The 14,932-nt window shown below is 43.8% G+C and overlaps 1 long non-coding RNA gene across 1 annotated transcript; it reads right to left on the bottom strand.

The window, feature by feature from the left end:
- Positions 1–231: 231 nt before the first annotated feature.
- LOC142826585 (uncharacterized) lies at positions 232–12,667 on the bottom strand. The gene is made up of 2 exons (XR_012900802.1): positions 12,539–12,667; positions 232–2,451 (listed from the first exon to the last, which is right to left on the bottom strand). It is a non-coding gene; the product is annotated as an uncharacterized LOC142826585 (long non-coding RNA).
- Between the last annotated feature and the right edge of the window lie 2,265 nt (positions 12,668–14,932).

Here is a 14,932-nt window from a genome sequence, read left to right as displayed (position 1 = left end):
TCACAGAGAGTCCATAAATTGTACAGCTAGCTCCCCAAATTGTCACACTATGACCCTGCATTTCCACTTGAGACTTCCACTGGCGTTACTTGTGAAAGAGCAATTGAGCTGAAGCTGGTGCTATATTGAGCATGCAGTTCTAGAAGGGCTGCAGACATATGGTTTAGCAAAAGATTGGTTTCAAACTCGTTAACTTGATCAAATACTTGTATTAAATGCAACACACTCAAATACCTTGAGAGAATTTAATATTAGGATTATGGCTCATAAGGCATCTTTTGGGAATGGTGACATGATTTCACCACTGTCAGCAAATGGTTATGAAAATGTCATGTGTCAGTCCTTAAATATACGGCCATTGAACACATTTCAGACTTAAAAAAGAGAAGCAGACAGAATATCAACATCACTATAACACAAGGCATTGGACACATTGGAGCTTTTCTGTTGTATAAGTGAATGAAACTTAAGTATTAAATTATTATACCCTTACAAATATACAGTTTACTCATCCATGGAAATTCTGAGGTTTAGCTTTGTGAAACAACTAGATTGGTTTAAGTACGCAACTTGGGAGAAGTACTTGCAGTGCATTGGCTATTAGAATCATTAAAATAGCTGGAGACTATTCTTGTAAAATCTTCCCTGAAACTTTTCAATGCCCATTGAGGCCTTTCTTCTGTCTGGAAGAGTTTTTGCATGTGGTAAAGTTCCTTTGAAGTTTTTACATTATCTTTATTATAATCACATCCCAGGGGTAGCATAAATAGTAAAAGCTTGTATATTTTATATAAGGTCAAGTTTATGTCATCCTTACATTATAGCTGGAGTGACTGAATCATGGTAAATATCATAGGGTACATCTACACATCAAAGGTAATTCAAAATAACAGCTGTTAACTTTAAAAGAATTAACGTTAATAGCGTCTACACAGGCAAACCGCTATTTCGAAATAAATTCGAAATAACGGAGCACTTATTTTGAATTTGGTAAACCTCATTCTACGAGGAATAACGCCAAATTCAAAATAGTTAAATTGAAATAAGCGCTCTGTAGACGCTTATTTCGAAATAAGGGGCCTCCAGCCCTTCCCAGGGTGAAGAGGTGGCCACTCTGAGCCAAACCAGGCCCCGGCCCATTACCCACTCACATGTATGTATGAAGGCACATGACATGCTCCGTACCCCGGGAAGGGACACTGCACAATGCCCTCCCTCCACAAGCCCCCTCTACACAGAAGCAGGGCACATTCCCCCCCCCCCCCACTATATACAGCACAGGGGCATGGGTACAGTCCCCGGCCAGCTCACACTTCTGGGGCTAGCAGGACATGATGGTGCGGAGACCTGCTGTCCTCACCTTGCAGAGGGGGGCTGGGCTTCACCCACTGTGTGCCCAGGGAGAACTGATCACCTCTCTGGTTTCTCCACAGCTGCACCAGCTGTGAGTGCAGGGTGCACCACCCTGCCCAGGATATCCTCCCACACCCGGGCCAGCAAGCTCACCCGGAACTAGGAGGGATACCAGCGGCAGCACCTGGGGTTACTGCAAAGGCAGCTCCACAGCCAGGAGCACTGGGTGCAGGAAGACCTCCAGCTGTGGCGGGAGAGCTTGTGGGAGTTGCGTGACCAGGGCTGTGCCATCCGCAACCACCTGCAGACCATGGTGCAGAGATTGCTGCCTGCTGCCACTCCAGCCCCTGCTACTGCTCCAGCTATCACTCCTGCTCCCCCTGCTTCTTGCTCCCCCCTCCATACCCACTGCCCCCCAGGGACGCTGAGGCCCCTGCACCCACAGTGCTGTGAGACAGGTGGGCTGGCAAGACACCCAACCCTGAGCTTCTCCTCCCTCTTCCTCCCCTTGCCTCTCCCTTCCTGCTCCCAGGTTCCCCCTCCCCTCTACCACCTTCATGCCCCCCAATTATGGTCAATAAAGAGAGGTCGAGGCAGGTGAGGAGGCATCTTAATTGGGCCTTCAGCCGGCCAAACACCCTCTCTACCACAATGCGGGCCCTGCTGAGCCTGGCATTAAAGGGCTTTCATGAGCCAGGGTTGTAGTGGGTAGGCCGCATCCCCCACCAGGCAGACAGGCATGTCCACGTCCCCGACCCTGATGTGGCAGTCAGGGAAGAAGGTCCCGGCGTGCAGCCTCTGGCACACAGAGAAGTTGCGGTAAACCTGTACATCATGTGCTTTGCCAGACCAGCCCATGTTAATGTCCATGAAGTAGCCCCAGTGGTCAGACACAGCCTGAAGGATGACCGAGAAGTATCCCTTCCAGTTGATGTACAGGGAGGTCTGGTGTTCCGGGGCATTGATGGGGATGAGCATCCCATCGATAGCCCCCCCGCAGTTGGGGAAGCCCAGGACGCCAAACCCCTCGATGACCGGGTCCACATCAGTGAGGCAGATGACTTTATGGAGCAGCACTCTATTCATGGCCTTGACTACCTGCAGAGGGACACACAAAACCACCAAGAGTCACTGGGGTGCCAGGGTGGCTGACAATGCTCCTTCCCCGCCACTACCCCACGCCCCCACTCCAGGAGCAACCTCCCCTGCAATCCTGGCCACCGCGGACTGTCTGTAGTGCGGCTGGGACAGAACAAACCCTCTTATGGAGGGGACTTGCACACCTCCCCCTCTTTTCCATAGGCCAGCCCATCCCCTCCTCGCACCCCCCCCACCACAGTGGCCGGAGACTGCCATGCCTGCATGAGCACTGCTCCGATGGTGGATCTCCCCATGCCAAACTGGTTCCACACGAATTGGTAGCTATCCGGCTTGGAGATCTTCCAGAGGGCGATGGCCACACACTTGTGGAGAGGAATGGTGGGCCTCATGTGCATGTCCCATGACTGCAGAGCAGGGGCAAGCCACTCACAGAGCTCGAGGAAAGTGTCCTTCTTCATCCTGAAGTTCTGGGTCTATTGTTGGTCTCCCCAGCCGTCCAGGAAGATGTGGATGTGGCAGGGCATACTGGCGTCCGGCCGCTGCTCCTCCATGGCCCCTAGGGGGGTCCGGAAGAGGACCTGGGGGTTGGGCTGCCACAGAAGCTTCCAGGCAGTCTCCAGCACTTGCTGCCAGGCTTGCAGCAAGACATCCAAAATAAGCACCAGAGTGCCCAGGGGCAGCTCTGGCTCCATGGTGCCGAGTGCTCTGGTGTCCTGAGTCAGAGCAGCCAAAGCAATCAGAGAAAAAAAAATGCTTTGCTGTCCCTCAGCGAGGTAGGCAAGCAAGCAGGAAAACCTGAGAACCAGTTTTCCTGTTTTAAGCACAAGCCTCAGATAGCCTCAGACAACAGCCACACAAAGCAACTACTGAACTGATGCCCTGCTAGAACTGGTTTCAGCTGGCCTTAAATGCGATTCAGCTTCCAATCAGTGTGAACGAGCTATTTTGAAATAGCAAAACGCTATTTCGAAATGCATTTTATGTGTAGAAGCGTTATTTCAAAATAACTTATTTTGAATTAACTATTTCGAAATAAGATGTTTTGAAATAACACTGTAGTGTAGACATACCCATTGCTCTTTCCTTGGCTGCCCTGGCAGAAATATGGAAGATGCATCCATATACTCAAAGAAAGAATACTGAGTTCAAACAGTTTTTATGGGGACGGGAGGACTGCACCTTTGGGATTATCCCAGTCAAATTTGGTTTAACCAGCCTCTTATACTAGTTTATTGTGGCCAACTAGTTTTTCTTTTCTGCATCTGCTTGTGGGTGTGCAGAAGATTTGGTAGTACGCTTTTTTTCCAAGTTTTTTTTATACTAGAGACAGATGAAAAAAAGAGACACAAAATCACCTATCCAATTGTATTTGTGGAGACAGGATTAAAAGCCTATTTGTGTTCCTAGAACTAGGGTATGTGGTTAGAAGTCTGCATGAAAGGGGAATTAGCATTTTATTTGAAAATTACTTATTACTTTGTGGTTAGGAACCTGGAGTACATAGCTGAAGTGGGGGAAGTTGCACTTGGAGGTTTGAAATGATTCATTTTACCAACCCAGAAAAAATGTATTTTCCCCACCTACCTGCTTTTAAATGTCACATAAGGAATATGCCAGTTAAAGCCAAAGAACCAGGCCTAAGAAGTGCTGAATGACCTCAACCCCCATTGATTTCATGAGAGGATGGAAAGCATGTTAAATTGTGATGATTAACTATAAATGCTTCCTTTTTACCCTGAAGTTAAGAAAAGCTGCAGAAAAGTAGCTAATGTGCTGAATAATATTAGTCCTGGGATCTTTATTACTCTATCCCCTGTGTCTTTCTGTGCTTTTTATTTTTGCCCACTGTACAGATGTTAACATGAAGGATACATCAAGATCTTTCCCATTTTCTTTTAAAAAAACCCCTACTCTCCACCCCTATGTTGCCGTTTGCATTAAGGCACAGAGTGCTTGTATCTGACAATTAAATTATTAATATGTTATGAACCATAGCAAATGAGAACGTATCGTACCCATTAATTCAGTGCTGTCCAGAGCTCTGCCCTCTCAAATGGAAGATGACCTTTGGCCTCTGCAGCCACATCCACTTTCTTACACAGCAATGGCATGTGTTCCACAGACCCACCACACATTTCCCAGAATGCAAGTGTATGTCTTGTATGCTCTGCAGACTGACACAGCTCATCATTTTAAAAAATAACTGTAATTGCTGCGCAGAGGAACAGCCCAAGGTCATAGTTCTAAAATCTCACTTAAACCCTTAAAACAGAGCTTAAGTGGTATATAGTCTCTATACTGGCCCTGTGTGTTATGTTACCTAAATGAGACTCAATATATGGCTGTAAGGGAGACAAGGTATGTGAGGTAAAATCTTTTATTGGACCAACTGCCATTGGTGTGAGAGAGAGAGAGAGAGAGAGAGAGAGAGAGACAAGCTTTTGAGCTACACATTGCTCTTTCTCAGATCTGGGAAAGGTGCTGTAAAAATCACAGCTAAATAAAGATCGAACATATAATTTAATGTAAGGAGTTAGAACGTATTCAAAGGGAGGAAAGAGGTATTAACACTGGCTCAGAAATTCATGTTACACTGAGTTGTGGAGGTATTATGTGGAGGTATTATGGGGTAGCAGGTCAGATATTCACTTGAATGCTAAAAAAGAAACAAAAATCAGAAGTATGCCAATTATATTGTCCCAGAAATAGCTAATGTGGGGGGGGGGGGGAGGGAGAGGGAGTATGATGAGGTAACTGGCTCAGTGGATATGGGAAAGTCAGGGGGGCTGTGTCTAGACTGGCCAGTTTTTCTGGAAAATCAGCCGCTTTTCCAGAAAAACTTGCCAGCTGTCTATACTGGCCCCTTGAATTTCCGCAAAAGCACTGACTTCCTACTGTAAGAAATCAGTGCTTTTTGCGGAAATACTATGCTGCTCCTGTTCGGGCAAAAGTCTCTTTTGCGCAAAACTTTTGCACAAAAGGGCCAGTGTAGACAGCTCAGATTTATTTTCCACAAAAAAGCCCCGATTGCGAAAATGGCGATTGGGGCTTTTTTGCAGAAAAGTGCATCTAGATTGTCCATGGATGCTTTTCCGTCAAAAATGTTTTTGCGGAAAAGCGTCCGTGCCAATCTAGACACTCTGTTCTGAAAATGCTTTTAACGGAAAACTTTTCTGTTAAAAGCATTTGCGGAAAATCATGCCAATCTAGACGTAGCCGGGATGTAATATACCTTGATTTTTGCAAAGCTTTTGATACGGTCTCCCACAATATCCTTGCCAGCAAGTTAAGGGAGTATGGGTTGGATAAATGGACTGTAAAATGGATAGAAAGCTGGCTAGACTGTTGGGCCCAATGGGTAGTGATCAATGGCTTGATGTCTCGTTGGCAGTCAGTTTCTAGCAGAGTGCCCCAAGGATCAGTTCTAGGGCTGGTTTTGTTCAACATCTTTCTTAATGACCTGGATGAGGGGATGGGTTGCACTCTCAGCAAGTTTGCAGATGACACTCAGCTAGGGAGAGAAGTAGATATGCTGGAGGGCAGGGATAGGGTCCAGAGTGACCTAGACAGACTAGAGGATTGGGCCAAAAGAAATCTGATGAGGTTCAACAAGTCAAGTGTAGAGTTTTGCACTTGGGATGGAAGAATCCCAAGCATTGTTACAGGCTGGGGACCGAGTGGCTAAGTAGCAGTTCTGCAGAAAAGAACCTGGGGATTACAGTGGATGAGAAGCTGGATATGAGTCAACAGTATATCCTTGCAGCCAAGAAAGCTAATGGCATATTAGGGTACATTAGGAGGAGCATTGCCAGCAGATCTGGAGAAGTGATTATTTCCCTTTATTCAGCTCTGGTGAGGACACATCTGGAGTATTGCATCGAGTTCTAGGCCCCCCACTATAGAAAGGATGTAGACGCATTGGGGAGGGTCCAGCAGAGGGCAACCAAAATGATTAGGGGGCTGGAGCACATGACCTATGAGGATAGACTAAGGGATTTGGGTTTCCTTAGTCTGCAGAAGAGAAGAGTGAGGGGGGATTTGATAGAAGCCTTCAACTTCCTGAAGGGAGGTTCCAAAGAGGATGGAGAAAGGCTGTTCTCAGTAGAGACAGACGGCAGAACAAGGAGCAGTGGTCTCAAGTTACAGCGGGGGAGGTCTAGGTTGGATATTAGGAAAAACTATTTCACTACGAGGGTGGTGAAGCACTGGAATGGGTTACCTAGGGAGGTGGTGGAATCTCCATCCCTAGAGGTTTTTAAGTCTCTGTTTGACAAAGCTCTGGCTGGGATGATTTAGTTGGGATTGGTCCTGCCTTGGGTAGGGGGCTGGACTTGATGACTTCCTGAAGTCTCCTCCAGCTTTATGATTCTATGCCCTCAAACTTGGTATCTTTAAACTGCAAAGCAACCATTAATGACAGATGCAAAAGTCCGACCTCAACTGTAACTAATGGCTACTGTTCACACGATAACTAATGAGGGAAAAATATTGGAAGAGTCATGCGAATGCATACAGAGGCAAGAAGAGTGACTGAGTTATACAGCACCATAAAATTGCATAATAGGATAAAAAGCTTTCCAGACACAAAGTTTGGGCTGTCAATCAAATACCCATGTCAGAACCGAGCTTCTCTGCTGGGGAGTCTCAGGTTTGACGATCTGAAGCAATTAATCTGGGATGTGCATTCGAGCAACCTTAGAGCTTTGACGCTTGAAGATGTCTCTGCCTTTCACAGTAAGCTCTTGCCATACTAAGATACACCAATATCCTTTGAAAGAGAGCAGTTGAGTACCTTGAGTCATTGTTTAATCAATCCCTGCCAGCCAGGAAACAGGTATTTGAATTGGGAAAGAGGGAAGAACACTGATTATAACCAGAAAGGATGTCAATGCCAAGAGACTGAGAAAGGAAAGGCAGGTCTTTAGGGAAGGAAGGTCTTCAGAAAATATCCAACACAACATTGTTCCTAGATCATGTAAAGCATGGCCACTGAACTGTTCACTTATTTAAAAACTGCCTGTTCTTGCAAACACATCCTGATAACAAAAGTGTAGGGAGGAATGGAATATATTACCTATCTTGGGGTACGTCTAGACTACAGGCTTTTGTTGACAGAAGTTTTGTCTACATATACTGTTGCAAAGGACAGTGTAGATGCAATAACGCCTTCTGTCAACAGAACTCTGTCGACAAAAGGTGTTATTCCTTGTAGAATGAGGTTTACAGCTGTAGACAAAACTGAGTTTTGTCGATGTTATATCGACAGAACTCAGCGGCAGTGTAGACGCAGGTATAGTTTTGTTGACAAAAGTCCACTTTTGTTGACAAAACCCTGTAGTCTAGACACACTCTTGGACCTGGCACTGTGAGGAAGGATAGGAGATCAAATAGCCTTACTGTGTGCTAGGACTCTGTTCTGGGAGGCAAGGGTTAAGATGCATGGCCCAGTGGTGGATGGAAACCATTAATTTTCCAGAAACCCACACTTACCTATAAAAAGAAGAGGAAAGAAGGCTGCTGAGGGTGGCTGGAGAGCTGGGTAGGTGTGGTGAGGGGAACTGGTGGCTAATAAAAGGGAATCAAACATAATTTGTGAGTAATTGTACATGCAGATGAAAGGGAGTATGGGCCTTCTGTTTCTGTGCTATGGAAATAGGGGAATAATGATTCGTTGAAATGTGAGAAAAGGGTTTGGTAGGCTTTGGCTTGTCCTCAGGCTTCTGAAGGAAGAAGGAATGAAAGACTCCATTTGGTTTCATCCTGAGACAAAGAGTTTAGGGAATCTTGATTCTGTTGACACTGAAGAGACCCACCTTTAGGACTGGGTTTAGGGTAAACCTTAAAAGCTATTTTGTGACAGGGAAGAACAGCAGTGGAGATGATTACAGTCACATTCATAATTTTGTTTAAAGCCCTATTGAGATGCCCAAACTGGGGCGTAAGACTCCTAATAACATGAGAAATCAATGTCTTTTCTAGTTAATTAATCGCCTCATTATAAAATGTATGGGCAAACTGGTGTTTTAATATTTGGTGGTCTCTGCAGAAACTTGGGAGTGGAATAGATCTACTATCCATATGCAAACTCATTTCTTTGCTTTTTTGCAGTTCTGTTTCTTTAACTGGATGAGGGCCTGGTTGCCTCAGAAAATCTTGTGCCTTGGGAAATAACTATTGACCAGCTCTCTGTGAAATGTGTTCAATTATTTACCATTAAATCAAGTCATGTAATCGCACACAAAATTCCAGAATAACTCATGGATATCAAAACAAAACAGAACAGTGACAGAATCCATGACAGCTTGTGCCAAAAAAATTTAGCTTTAATTCTGGCTTAATGACAGAATGCGTTAAAAGACTGGCTAGAACAGACGCTTCCAACTTACAGGAGCCTTTAGGTTTCTCACATGGTTGCATCTTCAGAAGTGGCAGCACATAATATTTTGAACAGTTGTTACTGGTGATACAAAGACACCTTGTGTCCTTCTGAGAATCCCATATTGGTCACTGGAACCAAGTTGTCTTTGTAGTCGACTTCACCCAATACTTTAAACACATAATTTTGGTGTTAGCCATTGTTAAATAAGTAGATGCGGTGGTTCAAGTATCCAATACTTGCTTGAGGAGAGAACATTTTTATAAATTTTCCTAAAAGAAATGAAACTTCAAGGCAATGAATCCCAAAATATTATCTTACTGCATTTAATAGTGTGTGTGTGTGTAGAGGGGAAATCTGACTGAGTCTTCTCCAGTGGAAGAGCAACTGCTATGCCACCAAAAATGTAATTATCCTTATTTAAAATTCAGAAGTATTTTATGAGCGCTTAATAATTCTGAAGAAACACTCCTATCCACTGTGTCTTCCCATGAATTACACATCTCTAGGCCTCGATGTTAAACCGTAAGAAATGTCAGGATGCTTCTGGTTCTGTGATAGTGCTGCCTCGTGGTAAACCAAAGATTGAGTGCCTCAGCCACCTGGGAAGAGACATGCAGGCTGTGTCTAGACTGGCAAGTTTTTCCACAAAATCATCTGCTTTTGCGGAAAAACTTGCCAGCTGTCTACACTGGCTGCTTGAATTTCCGCAAAAGCACTGACGATCTCATGTAAGATTGTTAGTGCTTTTGTGGAAATACAATGCTGCTCCCGTTCGGGCAAAAGTCTTTTTCCGAAAAACTTTTGCGCAAAGGGGCCAGTGTAGACAGCAGAGATTTGTTTTCCGCAAAAAAACCCCGATCATGAAAATGGCGATCGGGGTTTTTTTTTGCGGAAAAGCGCGTCTAGATTGGCCACAGACGCTTTTCCGCAAAAAGTGCTTTTGCAGAAAAGCATCCTGCCAATCTAGATGATCTTTTCCGAAAATGCTTTTAATGGAAAACTTTTACGTTAAAAGCATTTCCAGAAAATCATGCCAGTGTAGACGTAGCCGCACTGAATAAAATTCTGAATATAAAAGACTATGCAAACACTATAAAGGCAATAGAGAAAAAAGAGCAAGTTTCTTTTCTGAGTGTTCTTCTGGTTGTTTTCCTGATTCAGACAGTGACAACTAGCCTGTTCTATTCTAATACACTCACAGTAGTCCTCATCAGTAAATTTAGAAAGTGACTGTTTACCTCAGACTTTTTACCTGACAAGCATATTATTAATACTAATCCTCTGCAGAAAAACAGAAAACACTTCACACTAGCTGAAGATGTGCCAGCTCCCATTTCCCAGCTGATTTAAATTAGGTTACATCTCCCATATCAACAGACTTCACCCACAGAAAGTCAAGAACAAAGATTCTGACACAAATGGATAGAGCACCTCAAAATATTAATTTAAATTGTGATCGTGGCTAACAGCCGCCACCCTAGATCAGATCCATGTTATGCTTGGTGGCATAAAACTGCATCATACATCAGTGGTCTGCACCCTGAAATCTGAGGTGTGGTCTTCACTTAAAATGTCAATCAAGCTACATTGCTTACGGCTGTGAAAAATTTCGCATACAGTATGACATGGTTAGGTTAATCCATCTCACACGTAGATGCATCTAGGTTGACAAAAATATTCTTCCACCCACTCTGTTGCCACCTCTCAGAGAGGTGGATCACTTTTACTGATGGAAAAACTGCTTCCGTCAATGCAGGAAGTGCCTATGCTACAGCAGCACATCGCCAATGCCATAGCTGGGCTCCTGTAGCCACCGTAGTGAAGACATACCCTAAGAATGAGACAACAGCTATCACCCCTATAAGGACCATGTTATAAAGACAGTTGCAGTTTTTTAAATGCTGCCACTTTTCTGAAGCCCTTCTTGTACAGTTCAGTCCAAGCTTCTCTCCAGCTTTCTGACAAGACTGGGAACCAATACATAGTATAAGGACACAACAAATAGTTCTTGAGTTAAGATTTTAAATTAGACATTTGCTTTCATTTTAATCTTATCTTCATGCTTTGTGAGTGGAGTAAATCTTGATGGTAACTGCAGGACTATAGAGGATGGTATATTGTGATGGTTTTAACAGATTACTACTGCACTAGTCAGTCTTCTGAATTTATATATCTTTAAGACCTTCTGCTGAAACTTCAAACTTTGCTGGAGAAATTGGAAGAACTGTGATTACTTTCACAAAATATTTCCTAAGTTTTCACCATCTTCACTTATTATCACTTGACTGCCAATAGAGAGTTCAATGCTATACAGGATACAAAGATGGGTATTGAAGTGGACTAGCACTTGCAGCCATGATGTAAGGTGTTTTTCAGGAGATTGAATGAAGAGAGAATTAGTACTTGCTGCTCTAAGGAAAGGAAGTCCCTCCAGGAATAAAAGATGGTAAGGATGGTGGGATGAAAATCAGAGGAAGAGAAGGAAACTGAAAGTGGTTAGACTGCCTTTATCAAGGATGTTGAGGCCTCCTCTTACTCATCCAGGAGAACTAGCCTCTTCTATAATTAGAGAAGTTGAGTAGTTGCCCCAAACCTCACTCTCCTTATATCATCCCTCACAATCTTCTACCAATCACGTTCTCCCTCACAGCCATTCCACATTCCCTGCAGCGCCCTCAGTAACCAGTTGCTCCCTCCCCTGCTTGACTTGTCCTATTGTCTTGTCATGTTTCCTAACATTCTCTCTCTGCTCCACTTCTGCTCCTATAATCTCAGTACCTCTACAATCTCTTATCCCCAAAATGGCTCTCACAAGTTACCACTATCTTCAGGGATGGGGCAGCCTGGCATGGTTGCCAGAAGCAGCCTCACTTTCATCTAGAAGGATATAAATGTAACTCAACTGTAGAATCTCTGTGCTGTGGCACTAGCTCCTATCTCACATTGACCATGCTACCATGCTAGGTGTTCCGTGGCTAAGGCAAGCACTGTTGGCCCTTCAGCTGCTAAGGGTCTACCGGCACTGATGCCTTATGGGTTCCAGTATGTGTTCTCCCCACTGTTTTCAACACCAGGCTCCTCTCAGGTCCCCAGTCTCATGGGCTCCGTGAACTACCCCTTCCTCCAGCCACGGAAACCTCTAGTGCTCACCTCACCCTTCCTCAGCAGGGGAAAAAGAGGAGTGGGACATTGTGACGGGGTGTGGTCACAGAGGACCCCTTGGGGATGCTTCCCAGAGTGCTGACAAAGCCACTGACATGCTTCTCTTTGCTCTCACCACCCTGGTTTCTCACCACCCTGTCCTGTTGGGCCAAGTCTCATGGTATCTCCCAGTCAAGGCACAGAGCTGAGATCACCATTCGCCCTCCCCAAGGAGCAATACAGACACTGAAACTCTTTAGGTCCGAGGAAAATGCAGTTTTTGGCCCACTCCCCAAACAACTCCCCAAATGGGATCAGAGCCCCAAATAAATAATTTAGGTAAGCCCCCTTTAACAATGAAAGGAGGATGTATACACTGATTGCTCCCCAGGTAACAATTATTTACACTGGATTTGATAGTAAATAAAAGTGATTTTATTAAGTTCAAGCTGTAGGATTTAAGTGGTTGCAAGTGAAAATAGGCAGAGCAAAGTAAATTACGAATTTAAAATAATGAAGAACATAGCTAATTCTAACCCACACTCCAGCCTATTACACACTCACCCTAAGACTGTGCTTATTCCAGATAAGCCTCCAAAGCAGGGAAGTCCCTTTTTCTCTCTGGGGTTTTGGTTCATCCTCTTGGGTGTGCCAGGCCAGCCAAAGACAAAACACAGGAAAACTTTGCATCTTAAATAGCCTTATTTTTAGGCGAGAATTCTCTGTCTCACATTCTCCCCTTCCATGGAAAATTACCTGGTTAGACCCTACCAGTTGGAGTGAGACCAATCACTGCTAAGACATAATGATGAAAGAGTCTGTTTGCAAATGATCACCCAGACATTGAAGAAAACACTCTGATGGCTTTCATTTGCACATTTAAAACCATAAACTATTTTATACTCCATATTCCTAATCCTACATACAAGAATGATACATACACCAAAATAAGATATACAGTTCCAGCTGATTGAAACATTAAAATTGATAGGTTACATGAGGTATTTTGTCCAAAGCATCTTCGTGTTATGCATTTTTATGTCCATAAGTCAATTTCTTAAAGCATGGGTAGGGGGAGGGACTGTCCCAGATATTCATCACGAACAGGGATGGCCCATGACTATAGGCAGACTCGGCCACTGCCTCAGGCGCCGCCTTCAACAGGGAACCTGATAATGACGTCACGGGGCGCCCGATGATGACGTCAGTCCATTGACAGCCCTGCAGGTGGGGGCGCCGATTGCACGTTCCACCTGGGGCGCCAGCTGCTGCAGCCGGCCTCGGGCTGCTCCTGATCACAAACAGATTCACTGTTTACTCTGCTGACTGTATCCTCTGCTGACTGATCAGTGCTCACCTGATTCATCACCCAAGGTAGACGGACATGGCAATCAATGTACTGACAGTAAAACTATGTGAGACTAAGAGCAGATTCCCCTGTTGTGAGAACCCTTTAACTATACCATCCCGAATATTGCAAGACTCATGACAAAATCATGATAGTTGGTACCAGTGCAAATATAAGCTACCCTCTTTTGCAGTGTGCTTCCTCCCCTTTGTAATGGGCTCAAAGCTGAAAATGTTGTTGCTTGGCTCAGGAGTGACACAACTGGTGCTTTTCCTTCCCTGCTGTGTTAAATCTCCTTGGGCTTGGACATTTCTCTTGTGTTAGTAGAAGGAAAAAACTACAAGGACACATGATCCTATTTGAAAGCATTTGAGCTCTCTAGTACTGGATTGCATATAAATGGGGCTCAGCTCCTCCAGATCCTCTTGGGGAGTCAGTTTGAGGCCAACTTTCTTGTCCTGTTTTCCTCTCTATTGTTAAAAAAAATCTGTACATCTCTCTTCTTGCACATATTTTTAGTTGATTATATGAGGTGGGCACAACTATGGGAGCCTTAGGAATCACAGTACCTTCTTAAGCTGTACTGTCCAAATAATGGCAGTAGCAGTGGGTATACGTGGCAGAACAAGTGTACATCTAGATAATGGTGCTATTTTGGGATACTTCTGGTATCCCAAAAAAGCTATTCTGTGTCTTTTGAGCAAGCCCGTTATTTTGAAATATCTTTCAAAATAATGGGCACGCTATTCTGACATCCCTGTAAATCTTGTTCCACAAGGATTAAGGGACGTTTCAGAATAGCAGTTTATTTTGAAATTTGGCACTGTGTAACTCGAAATAAGCTATGCAGTTTGTGTAGCTCAATTTGGATAGCTTGTTTCGAGATAAAGGGCCAGTGTAGACGCACCCTTGAGATTGTCTCCTATGTAGTAAAAGGACATATCCTCTTTTCTTCAGAGTAAACATTCATCAGTGACTGTAAAACCATAATAAATGTAAGGTGCTTAAAAGTACTTAAACATACCTAATCTGGTCATTACCAAGATTACAGGAGTTCCCGTTACAAATCTTCAAATCTACTTCAGAAACCCTGGTCTCTGTTTCTTTCAGTCACATGCTAAACTTGTTAGCTTTCAGATGTAATTAATTAATTTTCATTTTAATTTCAATGTAATTTTACTTTTTTCATTCTTTTCCAGTGGAATGAAGACAATCTAAAATATCACATGACTTTAAGAATTAAACCATAAATGTCAATTACTCCATCAAATCGTAAGGAAAAACAGGCTTGGAAAACTTTTTGGCAAACACATTGAAACCAGATTTTAAAATGGAAAAATTTGTTTGTGTGTATTAATTTATGTATCTATATCTATATCTATATCTACACACATTTGAACACATGCACAAAAATTAACTACATTTATACAGTGCCTTTCATCCTACAAGATCCCAATCTTCTCTTACAGATTGACAATCCCTTGCTAAAATGGAGTGATTTCTGTGGAAAATTAGCAGGGAATTTATGGCAATGAAAATATGCCAGTATGATTTGTTTTTTAAGAGGGGAAGGGGTGGGAGAGTGGTGGAAGCTGCCTTGCTGGAAGACG

The sequence above is a fragment of the Pelodiscus sinensis genome, chromosome 1 (genome assembly GCF_049634645.1).
Source record: "Pelodiscus sinensis isolate JC-2024 chromosome 1, ASM4963464v1, whole genome shotgun sequence".
Lineage (NCBI taxonomy): Eukaryota > Metazoa > Chordata > Testudines > Trionychidae > Pelodiscus > Pelodiscus sinensis.
The sequence above is the reverse complement of the archived record's forward strand: the minus strand, read 5'-3'. Positions and strand labels throughout refer to the sequence as shown.